General features: G+C 40.1%; 1 long non-coding RNA gene across 1 annotated transcript in view; it reads right to left on the bottom strand.

Annotated features, from left to right (window-relative positions):
- LOC123478459 (uncharacterized) overlaps positions 1-15112 on the bottom strand; it is a 49348-nt gene extending 34236 nt beyond the window's left edge. The window contains exon 1 of the long non-coding RNA XR_006653669.1: positions 15045-15112. This is a non-coding gene — a long non-coding RNA (uncharacterized lncRNA). The remainder of the gene's footprint in view (positions 1-15044) is intronic.
- Between the last annotated feature and the right edge of the window lie 310 nt (positions 15113-15422).

Raw genomic sequence — 15422 nt, 5'->3', positions numbered from 1 at the left:
AACAAAGTCCTGACACATGCTGCAGCACAGATGAACATAGAAAAAACTATGCTAAGTGAGAGAAGCCAGACACGAAAGGCCACATATTGTGATTCTATTTTCATGAAGTGTCCAAAATAGGCAAATCTATGGAGACAGAGACAGAAAGGAGATGAGTGGTTGCCAGGGGCTTGAGGAGAAAGAAGAGTGGGAATTAATGGGAACAAATTCCTTAGGGTTATGATAATGTTCTCCTATTAGATAGTGGTGATGGTTGTACAAATTTGTGAATGTATTAAAAACCACTGAATTATAAATGTAAAAATTATATATATACTTGCTATCTCACTAACTACAGACATTTGATCTGAGAAGGTCTGAGATGAGTAATTGGAACAAAACAATCTGATAGATATGGCATCATGGCAACCCAAGCAGAAAATAAAAGGAAATCTTCCCGGGTTCCTTTCCCTTTCTTCTCAAGCCCTATTCTTCCTGGAGCCACAGTGGAAACGTGTGTGCCAATTGTGGCAGGGCATGTAACAATCACTGGTTATATCCTGATCTGTCACTGCAGTAGAAAAATTCAGGGCAATCCCTCCTAGCTGGTCAGTGACAGTTATAGAAAATGACCAGAAAGGGTGGAAGAAGGGTATTTGTCTAATGAGTAATAAAGAGCTAAGGCTCATACAACATGTCAGCCTGGGGATATCACATTCCCAAACATCTACCCAAATGATAGTTTGCTGGACAACAGTCAAACCATGCCCTGTGTATCCCTCTTGTTCCCTTACAGCTGGGCCCCTGGAACAGACTTGAGCACATGCCCTTCAGGTCTATGCTTTGAGGTTATAAGACAAGAGACCTTCTCCCTTTCCTTTCTGCCCTACAGGGCAAGTGGCATTAGTCCAGAAAGCACTAGGCTGCCTTTGGGAGTCATAGTGCATTGCTTTGCATCAGACAGACTTGCTGGCTCTACAGAGAGAAAGTGCAGACTTGTGCGGAGGACTGGGGACCGCAGGCAGGTGACTATACAGAATGTGGAACTGCGTCTACTGCCAGGAGATGGCAATGTCTCACTCCTACAAGTGGGATGCCTGGATGTGATTCATCACCTGTGCCACCTTCCCTGCCACCACTCCCCCTGAGCCACTGCCTGGGAATCTTCACAGTCCACCTGCTATTTGCTCCAGATGCTGCAATCTATGGTGACACTGAGCCCTTTCTTTTGAGGCAGTGAAGTTGGAGTGACCTCATTTCTCATCCCAGTCTATATAGATCTAGGGCAGAGATGGGTAATTTCCATTTGCATTCCACAGCTTGGGAACCATACCTGGCCACCTTTGAGCTAAGCTGTCTTCATTCTTTCTCCTTAGGAAATTTCTATTATTAACCTCAAATCCCCCTTTGTAAAATGAGAATAATAATACCTGATTCAAACAGTTATCATTTGAATTAAATGGAGACAATTACTGCAGCAGATTTAGCCCAAGGCTGGCTCATTGTCTATTTACAATAAATGGTGCCATTATTCTCGATGGTCTTGTTTGTATTTTTAACTAGAGTCCTGGATAGAGAGGCAAACCAGTTCACTGAAAATGAATTCTTGAAATAATAAATTTTCAGAATTACCAAAATTGACAAGTTGTGGTTTTAATAAAAAAATAATTGATTTTCTATTACCTGTAATCAAATATATTCTTTTGTACATTGGCATGGGCTTTGGGATCTGGAATCAGCATGTCTTGGGATTGTCTGAAGTCACGTACTATTGGTGAGACCTTGCAAAATTCACCTAATTTCCCCCAAATCAAGCATATGAAACACAGAGGTAATAATACCAACTTCACAGAGCAGCTGAGAAGAGTGGTGTGATCAGATATGTAAAAGTGCTAGGAACAGTGCTCGATAAATAGCTGCTGCTTAGTAATAATGGCAGCAAGCCACTTGCTCATAAAAATCCTTTGTTGGGAAGACGTTCTTGCTTACCCTGCATATCTGGGCTACCACACTTTCTTCAAGAAACCTGATGTCTTTAAGCCAAGAAGTGAAATGCTACAGTTAATTCCACACGGCTGTATATGCTTGAGTGCTTGTGGTTTGCCACTTACCTAAGTCATTTGAACTTACATATTTTACTTTTTAACTGACACACAGATAAGATTAAACTTGTTTCATTCATTAGAACAAAATTTCCTTACTTATTTTGATAACTTCATGAAAACTGGCTCATGTTCCGTAATTGTTCCCATTTTACTGAAATTTTATCATTTATAAAATTATTTGAAAAGGGCAATTGTCATGGTTGTCAACAAGTAAAAAATCCAGCTGCCAAATGCCCAGCCATCTGACTCTCTAAGGTAGTTGCATTTCTGGAACATACAGTGCTAGAGATAAGATCTTTTTACGAAACCATTATGAATGTAATAGCTAGTCTTATAGGAATTTTAAAAGACATGTTCTTTGAAAATTCCCTGAATTTTGTTTCCCTTGTGTTTTTTCAGCCTCTTAAGTAGGCACTTACCGACCATCTCTAGCCTGGAAATAGGGGACCTCTTGAGAAAGCTCATTGATCTATAGTGCATCTGGGCCAGATTTCTCAATGCAGTATCACATCCCAGCCCCTGACACACCCATGGTACATTGTGTTGAGTAACGTGTAGAAAGGCTGTGGTCACGACAGATTTCTCTCTAAGGATTTACACACACATTACAAGAGATTTCCCAGTATTAAACACACCTCCATGGAGTGAATCTAGAAACTAGTCAAATTGTTGGGAAGTTTTCCTTAGAAAATGAAGGGATCAGAATGCAGTTTTTCAGAAGACAGAGGAGTTAGAAATAGTTGTCTTGAGATGCCGTGTGTAAACTGTTTAGAGAGAAGCCTTTTCTTGGGGCAGAAGAAATAAGAGGGAGAGAAAGAGAGCCCTTCCCCCTGTGAGCAGAGTTTTCACACTCATACTTCAGTGCCATGCATTTCTCTGCGCCCACACTCCTTCCCGTTGTTTTCTGCATTATCCTTGATGGAGTAATGTGCTTCCTCAACTTGAACATAGATCCATGCAGAAGGAAAATGAGCTGTACAAGAACCAGTCTTTGGCTGCTCAAAGCACTCTCATTTTCCAGAGTAGAAGGGATGTCATTTTCTACATATTAATCTTTTGAGATTATGTCTACCTATCTGGTTTCCAGAACGGACTTGAACTAGTTGGTTAGCATATAATGGTATAATTACCATTTTCCTAAGGGAAAGCAAAGGCACATTGAGGTTAAGTTTGCTGACCTCCAAACACTCATAACAATCATTCCCATGTGGAAGTTCAGACATATGAGATAATAATGACAAACATTTAGAGTTTTGTCTTTTTCTTTTGGGGGAATACAGTCATAATAGAAAGATAATAAAATAATCTATTGAAAAATTCAACAGCACTTACTGAATATTGATGTTATTCTTGAGGTAGTTAACACTTCTTATCTAGTAACCCCAAACTGCTTGCTTTTAGTTATTACAGCATAAATACTTAATATTGTTTTGTTAGCATACTAGATTATGAAGGCATTTTTAATTTAAAGATGTAAAGTAGACAATTCATGAGGGACATTGTTAGGCCATACTGTATGTCTTTGGTTGTTGTTAAGACAAAACTTCCCACTTCAGACTTGCATAAGGTTACCGGGGGACCAGGAGTAGAGGAAGAACCCCAGGTTTTGTGTGAATGAATGCTCATCCTCGGTGCCCTTCCCACTCATCCCATAAGTTATGTGGCATATTTCCTGATAGTTGAATTGATAGCTAAATAAGCTGTAGCCCGTGAAGCCTAGGGAAGCAAGGGACTCCTTTAGCGTACATTGCACAGAACCAAAAGTATATCATGCTGTCATGTTTGCATACCTTGTAAGTGAATAATAGAGTCAGGATACAGATAAATGAGCATTTAAAAATATGAATTATATTTTATGTTATTCGCTTAGTTTTTATTGCATGTGACCCCCCTGTGTTACTGCAGGCATATGAGGTCTGTACCAAGAGGCAACAGGGAGCTTTGTGAGTGGCTGTGCAGTGTCAGCAGTGAGGGCAGGTCACCCCAGCTTCTGGGCAAGCAGCAGGGGTGCTGTCAGGGCAGGCAGTAGGGGTGTAGTCAGAACATGCTCGTGTTGGGATCAGGCCATTTCTCAGCCTTGCTTATTGGCCCACAAAACAACTTTTGGCTTCCATGGGACAAACCCGTGTCCTGTTGGCTGGGATGTAACTAGTGACCATAATTCTCTATTCATCATCCTACCCAGTCAGCAACACAACAACTTTACCATCTAACATGTGGGCCCCAAACACCTCAGCACATTCCAGGAGGAAAAGAACAAGTTTAAAAGATCATAAAGGACTGGTGTGTATAGCTCCCAAGCCCATCAAAAATTGCTAAAAAGCCATAGTATTTGCACACAATCAGGGAGAGAGGGAGGGAAACAGCAAATTACCTTCCCTTCAAATAGGAGGGAAGATGTTTGTGGTGTTTCAAAGATATTGAGAAAGCAGTCAACCTCTTGGAAGCTGATGTTTTTTGAAATAGAAGATTTCCTAATGCAGAATGTTACTAATAGCCAGATGAATTTCCTCATGGTTACCCTGGGCCTTCTTGTTGTGGTAAGGCCTGGAGTGTTCTCAGAAGCATCGGCTCACCAAAGAATACTGTAATATCCCCTGTCCAGCTTCTCACCACTCTCCGGACTTCAGAAAGAAAAGGATGAAGCTTTTTTCATCCATTACCAGCTACATAAGGTTTATTTGAGCCAGTCATGTCTTCCCCCCATTATATCAATAGAATTATAACCCAATGCAGATACATCTCTCAGCATTGAATGTCTTGCATGAAATAACCCAGAAGAGCACTAATCTGAGTACAAATTAAAAATAACCCTTTTCATAATGAAGTGATTGTACCTAAAGAGTGTCCCTTCCACACAATATTTAGACTCTTCCCCCAAGTCCTACTTCTCTGACTTTCTGAGCCAGCTGTCAGCCTGTCAGCTCCAGGCAGTGGGCCTGTCCCTCCAGTCCCCTCGATTAGAGGACCATTCCCTCCATTCCACCCGAGTTTCTCAGAAGAGGGGTAGGGAGAGTAGTTACACAGTTGTGTGTGAGCTGAAGAACTTCATTGGTGACCACCTGTCCCTATGCTTCTACCCTCTGCCTCTTCCTGTGACTCTTCCTGAACTGGCAACTTCGCCAAGGATATGCAGCCATTTAACTCTAATGTTGCTGTTACTATCCAGCAATTATTTCAGATAATTGCTAGTTATAAATGAAAAAAGATACTGATTTGTAAGCAAGGAGCTGAAAGGCAAATTTTAGTGCAACCTTAATTTACTGAAGCTGTTCTTTTTTTTTATTTTAATTTTTTATTGTTATTCAATTACAGTTGTGTGGCTTTTTTCCCCATCCCTCCACCCCACCCCAGCCAAACCCCCGTCCCTCCCCCAATTCCACCCTTCCCCTTGATTTTGTCCATGCGTCCTTTATAGTAGTTCCTGTAATCCCCTCTCCTCACTGTCCCCTCCTCACTTCCCCCCTGCCCATTATTAGATTGTTCTTAACTTCAATGTCTCTGGTTATATTTTGTTTGCTTTTTTTCCCCTATTTATTATGTTCCAGTTAAAGGTGAGATCATATGGTATTTGTCCCTCACCATCTGGCTTATTTCACTTAGCATAATGCTCTCCAGTTCCATCCATGCTTTTGCAAAGGGTATAAGCTCCTTCTTTCTCTCTGCTGTGTAGAATTCCATTGTGTAAATATACCATAGTTTTTGGATCCACTCGTTTGCTGATGGGCACTTAGGTTGCTTCCAGTACTTGGCTATTGTAAAGTGTGCTGCTATGAACATTGGGGTGCACAGGTTCTTTTGGATTGGTGTGAAACTGTTTTATTTTTAAGATTTTATTTATCTGTTCTTTTTAGAGAGTGGGGAAAGAGAGGGAGAAAGAGAGGAAGAGAAACATTAGTGTGTGGTTGCCTCTTGCATGCCCCATGACTGGGGACCTGGCCTGCAACCCAGGCATGTGCCTTGACTGGGAATCAAACCAGTGACCTTTTGGTTTGCAGGCCAGCACTCAATCCATTGAGCCACACCATCCAGGGCTTACCGAAACTGTTTGATTTGCAAAATTATATAATGGTGATTCCTGGATGTTAGAATCAGCCAAAATCCCAATTCTGTCCTCATCATTACTAGATACTGACCTTGACTTTCATGGAAACTCCCACAGTCTCTGCCTGTTCATGTGTGAAATGAGAATAATTCAAAAATTAAATGAGATAATCTATATAAAGATCTTATGTTCCTGGTACATAATTTTTTAGTAAATGTTAGCTATTATCATTAAATTCCAAACCTATAACACCTCCCTACCAGCAATATATTTCAGGGCCAAAAAATGATTAACCGTGACTAAATCCTCAATGAGTTTTGGAAAACTAAGAATAAAATAGACAAATAAAATCTACAAATAAATGTGTTAAATAGCATATGAGAGAACCATACCTTTCTATGAAAGGACTTCAGACTTTATGTTTAGCATGTAAATAGGTTCTTCTAGAGATCCCAGTGTGTGTGGAAGTTCCCAATAAACTATTCTCAGACACCAGCAATGGGCACTTATGTAAAGTGGAAATTTGGACACAGGCACACTTAGAAAACACTAAGTGAATATTTTATACAACCACAAGGTGAGATTAACTGTCCAAATATTATTTATAGCTTTATAATATTTAGCCCTTTGTTTATCTCTTAATAATTGCTGTCTCTCCATTTCAGGGAGAGAGTAGGAGCCTCCTTTCAGCTAGCACTAGCTTTAAATTGCAAACCTAACTCCTGTCAATTTGATATTATAAATATAATCTTCCTTTGGATAAAGGAATGCACAAACACAGGTGGCTGCCCCAGTTACCAGGTGAATTTAGGATAAACTATGATGAATAGTGCTGTTCACTCCTCTTCCTTTGGGGAGTAGTTACTGTTTATCTTGGGAACATGTGTGGGATGGGTGTGTCTGCTTGGTTCTACCAAGAGGAGAGACTGCTTGCTGTCTTTGCAATCTCTTACCAGAGTGCCTGTAATTCACATCACTTCTGATTTATGCTTATTCAGTAATAAAACTCTTTTCTTTTTTTTTCTGCCTTTGTGGGGAGATTTTCTGGGCTGCCAGAGATTTTGCTTTTAAGTTTCCCCAACATTTACACACCACTGCCTCTATGTTTCTGTCCCTACTCCTTTTCACACTAATTTGAGTTTGTATTTGTGCATTAGATAGGCAGAACCTCAATCACATTTATACCCTAATTTGGGGACAAGCCTGGGGAATGTAGTTTTTCGCTTTCCAGTCCCTACCATATATGTTTCATCCAAAAGAAGGAAGTTTTAAACTTCTTGTCTAGAAATGAAGTTCTAAATTACTTGTTTAGCAGGCATTATAAAAATCATGTACTCTAAATGACCTTAAACATCTCCTTTAAATCCTAGAGGAACGCCAGTATCTGAATTTTTCTACCCACAAGTTGCAACTAAAACTTTCTCAATGCATGCGAGGTGTCAGTGATAACAAATGATCAGATCTGAGCATCTGCCCCAGACTCTGAGCTAATTTGTCGCTTTACTTTTAGCTATCACAACAATCCCACAACTTGGGTGTCATTATTTGGATTTTACTCGGGAGGGTTCAAACCGAGGTTCACACAGGTTCCATATCTTGTCCCAAGCTGTGAAACTGGAGAGTAGAAGATTAAAGATGGAAATTTAGGTGTTCTGATCTATTCCCTACTTGTTTCATGACTCCCCCTTTTTACTTACAGGTTTCTGGACCAGCCCCATGCAGTTTTCTCCTGCCACACCACAGAGTCTCATTACTGGTACTAGAGTTAAAAAAAGGCTTTCAAGGTAATGAAACAGATTTTTCCAGATGTGGCTTAACTCAGACTCTAGTTTACAGTGTCAGATGACACTACAGACCACGCTTGTTGGACAGGTTATTTCCCATCCTGCTGCTCAAATTGAAGAGAGACCATCTCTTTACCAGCTCTGGAAACACAGAGGAGATAGGAACAGTACCAAAGCTGTAGGCCCCATGACAGCCTCACTCCCACAGTTTCCAGCTTTTGAGTGGGTGTACCACAACAGCCTGGGCTCAGGGGCAGGCAGGCTCCAGAATGCCAAGCATTGCCTCACCCTCCATGCTGCTCTGGGCCCAGACAATCCACTGCCCCAAAAGATAACCCATTACGCAAGCAACATTTGAAGAAAATGTCTGACCCCAAACAAATTTGACTTATCTCTAAAACTCAAGCATTTAGACTTCCACCATGAGAATTTTTTCTTCCATTTTGGTCAGTGCATGCATGAAATTGTTCTAAGTTTTGATTTCCTTACCCTACCTCTTTGTCCTGCTACTTTGAAGATGATGAATGTAAAAAAGGGAGTTTACTAGGAGATTTTTCAAAATAAATAACCAAATTGGGAAGATGGCAGCAAGATAGGTGGGAGCAGAGTCCACTTCCCCTGCACACGGGTGAAACACCTAGCTGCTCTACTGAGGAACAAAGCAAACAGCCAACAGTACCCCAGTGTTTATGAAGATAGGAGACCAAAAAGTATAGAGGACACTGAAAAAACAGACGATAAGGGGATTGCTTCAGGACAAAAAGGTCCCTGGGACCAGCATGGTGACCAACGTGGCTGCAGCCCCAGTCCCATGCCCGCAGGGCCTGCCACAGGACTCTTGGGAGAGAGCCGGGTTAATAGCTCCCTTCCCTGCCAAACATGGCTTGAGCAGCATAGAGAGAGACCTGGCTGCTTGAAGTTGCATGGAGGGGAATAAGGACGAAGTGGTAAGCCCATGGAGACTGTGTGCACCAGCTAGGGACAGCCGAGAATTGGGCTTGTCGGGCCCTGACCCAGACAGTCCCCTGTCTAGCTGGAGAGGTGGGCTGTGTGAGAGGACAGGCCCTTCCTTGTATGGAGCAGCAGGATTGAGCAGGAGGATTTTCTCAAAAAGAAAAAGACACTTGGGGGCAGTTTGGGGAATTCTCCTGCAGTAGCAGCTCCAGTCTCCTCACACCCGGCTGCATGATGCTCCCTCAGGAGTGTGGGGGGCATCAAGCCCAAATCCAAAGTACCAGGGAGAGTGCGCACCAAGAAGGGCCTCCAGGCATACAACTGATGCTTCAGGGAGAGTGCTCACTTCAGAGGGACCTGAGACCACATCCAAGGCACTGGGGAGTATGTGCACCATGGAAGGCCCCAGGAGGGTGAATGCCTGAACCTGTGGGTCTGGGGGCTGCTGGAGAGCTGGGCTGGAGGCTGCCCAAGTGCTGGTCAGGAACGGATAAGAGCTGGGCTAGGACCTCTGAGTTGGCTGCAGCCAAAAAGACCAGCAATCTAACAATAGCCAAAGAGGAGTGGGGAGGGGATAGTGGGGAGAGGGCTTTTCAGGAACTACTATAAAGGACAGATGGACAAAACCCAGGGGGAGGGTGGAAGCAGAGGAGGGAGGTGGGTTTGGCTGGGGTGGGGTGGTGGGGTAGGGAGAAAATGCAGACAACTGTAATTGAACAACAATGAAAAAAGTTTATTGGAGAATGGCAATTTATTTATCTTTAATGAGGAAAAGAGAAGATCATGGGAGATCGGTTGAAGTGCCAGTTGGTTACCAGATCAAAATAGGTCTTGGACCAAAACAAATTGTATGAAACTCTAGGTTCCCAAGATCATAATCATTATGTCACCTTTGAAGACAGAAAGAGCAAGTACCTCTTATGGACTTTTCTGCAAGGGTTTATGGCATGTATATCAGTAGAAGAAAATGCTGATATTCTACACATAATAAATGGAGTTAGGGATAGGGCTGTTCCAGAGACACTAAGTTCCAAATTGAACTTGAACTTGAGCGTAGTCTATGGCCTTTGCAGTAGCTTGTAATAAAACTGACTAGTAAGAGTTTCTGGCAGGGGATGGTGACAACTAGTCTAATTGAATCATCTCTCTCAGGATGTGGAAATAGAAAATACTCACAGGGAGAGCAGATCGTTTTTAGCTATGTCTATATCCAAAATAGTACAAAAGTGTTGTTACGATTCTCCATGAAGCTTATGGAGCAACCCAGTTATGGAAGTACCAGGATCTCAGGCCAATTGATAACAAGAAAGTGAGACAGTAGCCCAAGTTACCTTGTTCTGCCTTGATTTCTTGTACTAAATCCCTGTTACCAGTGGTGCTCTGGGTCCACTATATCCATGGTATTTTGGAAACAAATGCACTCAGCTTTGTATGCCACACCAACAAGTGAGGATTTTATCTTGAATGTGCAAGCTTCTCCCAGCATCAAGTAACAACCATAGAATCAACTCCAAGGAAGTACAATAACTGATTTTAGTCCAGGCTTATTTGACCTCTTGTAAATAATCTTGGACCGTGACATGAAACAATTTCGCATTAAGTAAAGAAAATAAATGGGTTAAAGAAAATCAACTGAAATAGCTGTTTTATAACATGCACAAAAGTAGTATAGTTAGAACAAAAGTTAGAATAATCCCTCTGTTGGCAGGACATTGATACTTGGGAAATTATGTGGATGAACTTGACATGGTATGGGTCTTGGATGTTGCAACTTTGAATATTGCTTTTAACCAGAAAGTGGCTGTGGAGGCAAAGGGGATACTGTTAAGACACTGGCAATATATGAGATATAAGTCTAATAGAAGACTTGCATATTGCAAGACAGAGGCGGTTGATTTAGTGAAGAAGTATTTTTTGTCATTTTGACACTCCATATTTCTCAACCTCTTTTCACAAGATGTTATTTGCTACTTTACAATAGTGTCTGATTGACTATCCTTGGAAAATATTAGCTTGAACACAGTTGATCAACTTTCTTATTTGCAGGATTTTTCAGAGTTTGCAATATGATAAAAAGCATTATGAATGTCTGAGAAAGGGTGTTAAGTATATAACCTATTTTCCTGACTTTCTGGATCTTGCAACAATTTTTTGTAGAACATCTCTAACACCTATTGAAAATAACCAGTTTAACTAGTTTCCATGCACTCTCATTGTAACCATAGAATTAATTTGTAATTCAGTGTTTCAAAAATTTTATAAGAATTTTAGCCAAAACAATTGTTTAGTATAATTACATGAAAATTCTTACTCATAGAATATCTGCACCCGAATTTCCCATGGAAATTTCATTCAGAATGAGGAAAAGGGCCATGTTTACCAGTGGGACATGTAAGATTCTCTCCTTGGGAACTGAGTCCTAACACCAAGGACATGGACTCTCCAGGCTTTTTGGTCGTACAGGGACAGCCCCTCTCACCCCAAGAAATGGAGTACATTACACAAACAAAATCAACTATTTGATGGTACAGCTACTTTGAAAATACAATGTTCTTACTGCTTTTATATCCAAATGACTCAGCTAGTTTCCTTTTCATCTTGGAGAAAACAACAATAATATTCTTTTTGACTTAGAATACCAATAGATTGATCCCATCTTTTCATTAAATATCATCATCTTCTTTTTAAAAATGTATTAAAGATGTCTATGGGTCTGGTTGACTTGCAATATTAAGAAAAGCTAAACAGAAGAGTTATTCCATCTGTCTGAATTAAGATGAACTCTGCAAATGTTGTATAACAAGAGCATAAAAATATGTGTCTTGTCACTGTGCCAATAACTAATAGGTTGCTTTTGTTTAACATTAAATCTTTACCAAGGAGGCTTACTGAGCTAAGATTTTTCTTATATTGTTGAATACAGTCTAAGGAATAGTTTGGTTTCTATTTCCTTCAAACTCCAAGATAAATACAAGAGTCGATCCTGAGAAGAGTAGGTACAGAGAAGACGTAGGAAGCCCTGGAGTCGAGAGGCATGTGTCTGACATCCAATGTTGAACCCATCTTTGGACAATGAGTGAACCACTTCAGGCACCATCTCCCCAATATAAAAAGAAAAGGTTATTAATCATTCAAAGAATCCTTCTAGCTTTAAAACGCCATGATTTAAAAATATTTTTAATGCATTTGCTCTTTTAGCTGAAATACAAATACATAGAATGAGAGTGGGCCCAGATGTCTCACATATCCCTGTTACAAAGTAGTTCAAAGATTTCTAAAAGGTAGTTCAAAGTGTGCACTTGTTTTGTGAAGCCCATCCCTAGAAGGACGTGCCTATTAGTCACATGCAGTGAGGTTGAAGGCACCTTGGGGGCCGTGTTGGGAGGGAATTCAAACCTACACCGATTTTCTTCTTTGACAAACCTTTCAGACACCACAGAGATTTCCATTACATTTTTCCTTGATTTTGTAAGTTTTTCTGAACTTTCTGAGTTTGAATCACTCATAAATGGGGGTAATATGTGGGCCCACACAATTCTAAGGTTGCTGATGGAAAATCAGAACCCTCAGGGATTATTTTAAGAGAAAGCTGATTTTTATGCTTTGGAGGCATTTTTATAAATTTATGACACCTAGTGGTCAAAACCTGAGAAATGGGGTATTTAAGAAATGGGAAGTGGGAATAGCCTGGAGGAGAAAAGGCTGTAGATAAAAGAACTGCTTTTTAGGAAAACGCCTGTCCCTGAAGGTGTCTCATCCTGGAATGCTTTACTTAAGATTCAATGTGAAGAAAACAGAAAATGCAAGGGCTAAAACAATCCTTAAAAAGAGAGTTTAAAGGCTCTGGAACTATGCCATGTGCAGAGAATGAGGAAGAACTTTATCTGCTGTATTCTTTCCACCCCTCAGCACTAAAATGAAACAGGGCTGTGGTCTGCACTGACTCTGTCACAAATCCCCGCTGGTCTTCAAGACGGGTAATGAAACTTCATCTTTTTATTTCGTATTAACATTTTTTTAGTTCCAATATATTGATGCATCCTTTAAAAAAATGTTTCCAATAAAATAAATCCTCAATTATTCACAATAAGTCTAGGTTGCAAAAATCTCCAAAGAGATGTACAATAGTTCCTTTTCAATAGAAACAGCAGAGTTCCTACTCTCTTAAAAAAAACAAACAGTAAGAACCATAAAGATAATAATAAAAAGAGAGGAGTTGCATAGAGTTTGCATATTTTAAAATTCTTACTCAAGGACATGCTTAGAGAAGAGAAGGGAGGGAGAGAGAGAGAGGAAAAGAAACATCAATGTGAGAAAGAAGTATCAGTCAGCCGACTTGTGTACGCACCCCAACTGAGAACCCAACCCACAACCCAAGCATGCATCCTCCAGGCCTGTGCCCTCACTAGGAATCAAACCCATCACCCTTAAGTCCATAGGACCATGCTCCAACCAACTGAGCCACACTAGCCAGGGCTGGATTTGAAAAAGTAATTTACTAGATGGGGCAGGTGTAATAAACACCATTATTCAAAGAGACAACTCTGTTTATAATATTCCTGGAAGTGGTGACAAGTGATCATTCCTTTTGGTTTCTCTCTCAACTTTTTGACATTTCCTAATGAGATCCATTTAAGGCACTTTATCATAGAAAGTTTATCAGCTCTAATACCCACTACCCTATGTATACTGAATACATTTCATCCTTTGAAATAAACCATAACCCATTGCTCAGACGTCTCCTATCTGAAGTATATTCCAGAACATCAGCTGCTCTTATTAAAATGTCTCTTACAAGCTGAAAGAACGGCATTTGAGGGAGTTACATAGATTCCCTCCTTTGAAAAGCAAAGACCTAAACATTCTGGCATACATGACTTGCCTAGAAAGGATGCTCCCATTAATAACTTAAACTAGTTATTGATTTTCATATTTAAATTAGCCTGAAATTTCTCAAGAATTATTTATTATTTTGGATTACTTATACTTCTACTCCCTTTCATTATTGTAAACAGCCAAGAACTGGGAGGCAATGCAATTCTTTCCAAACACTGAGAATTGTCTGAGAATTGAGTTGGGTCAGGGGATTCATACTTACTATTAAAGAATTTAAATTGGAGTAGAAAGAGAAAAAAGAAATCAAGTCTTTGAATTCAAATGACTAGTAAACAAGTTTTCAGGAACCAGGAAAAGTCAAAGTGCCTTTTATGCATTGAAGTTTCTCTTGAGGTCTTCCTCACAGCCTTGTCTGGCTGTCAAGAGAGGGAACCCAGCGGAGGCCCCACCACTGACCACCAGCATGTCCTTGGAGAGGTCACACAAATTCTCTCGGTCTTTTTTAATCTTATAAAATGAAGGTATTTTACTAGGTGGTTTCTAACTAAGGTCCCACCTGGCTTCAGAATTTGATTTTTTAAGTAGCTTATTGTATATGCTGTTTCTTGTTTTGTTTTCTCTGCTAATTATGCTCCTGAAATTCCCGGTTCAATGCCCTTTGAGATCTAAACCAAGGAAGGAATAGCTAAACAGAGATAAAGTCTGTTTTCTCACTGCTATAAAGAAAGTGAAAATAGAAAAGTATACCAGACAATTATCTTGGGAAAGAATTACTGTTCTGAAGAAAAATAAATCACAGACTTAATTTAGGCAGTAATATATAATGTTAGTTTTGTGCGATATGCACAATAATTATTTATGACATTTTTAAACATTATTGGCTTGCAAGTTAGGAACTGGTAATTTAGTGTTTCAAGGCTGGGAAGGGACTAGGCTTGTGGAGTTAAGGGTTCACAAAGCAAGAAGTTGTTTTTAAAATCAATTTTACACACTTCTGAAGAGATTCAAATATCTGCTATGGGGTTGACTTCTGTTTAAGGTTCCTTCCAGCCATAAAAAAATCTAGGAATCTGTAATTATTTCTCCTGGATCTTTCTACCAAATGAGCCTTCCATGTCTCTCTGGGACACCTATTCACTGAAGGACACCAGAATATGTCACCTTCAAATGTTCCTATTTGCCATAAAAATTATTTTGAGCTAAAAATAATTAAGGAGTAAATGCAGAAAAAAAGACTCCTATTTTCTTCCTAAGGCAAAAAATAAATTCTCCTTTTACTGGAAACATTCTTGTCAGCCCAGAGAAGGCACCAGAAGAATCTGCAAACCTTGTTAAACTCACCTCATCTTCCTAGTTGCTTCTTTGCCACTTTCAGCCTCTTCTCCAAACCCCTTTGTCTTGTGAGGTCTTCACAAATTCATTGTTTCTTTTTCTTAAAGATATTAAAACTTCCTGCTCTGGTCACTTCCTTCAGTCCTCATTCTGTTGTGAAGGCTTCCAGGGACATGTCAAAATTCAGTAACGTTTGTATGCTTTTTGTCTGTTACTCTGCTCTCGGTCAGTTTAGTTTTCGGACCCAACCAGGGACTTTAAGAGGATCAAAAAAAATGTTTTCCTCCCCTATGATGAGAATGGGAAAGTCGATAGTGAACTCATGAAGACAGAAAGGTGAGGGGATATACAGATCTTTAGGAGTAAAAATAATTTTTATTGTTTTTA

The sequence above is a fragment of the Desmodus rotundus genome, chromosome 8, assembly GCF_022682495.2.
Source record: "Desmodus rotundus isolate HL8 chromosome 8, HLdesRot8A.1, whole genome shotgun sequence".
NCBI classification, from domain to species: Eukaryota; Metazoa; Chordata; class Mammalia; order Chiroptera; family Phyllostomidae; genus Desmodus; species Desmodus rotundus.
Note: the sequence above shows the minus strand (reverse complement) of the source record. Positions and strands in the feature narration are given on the sequence as shown.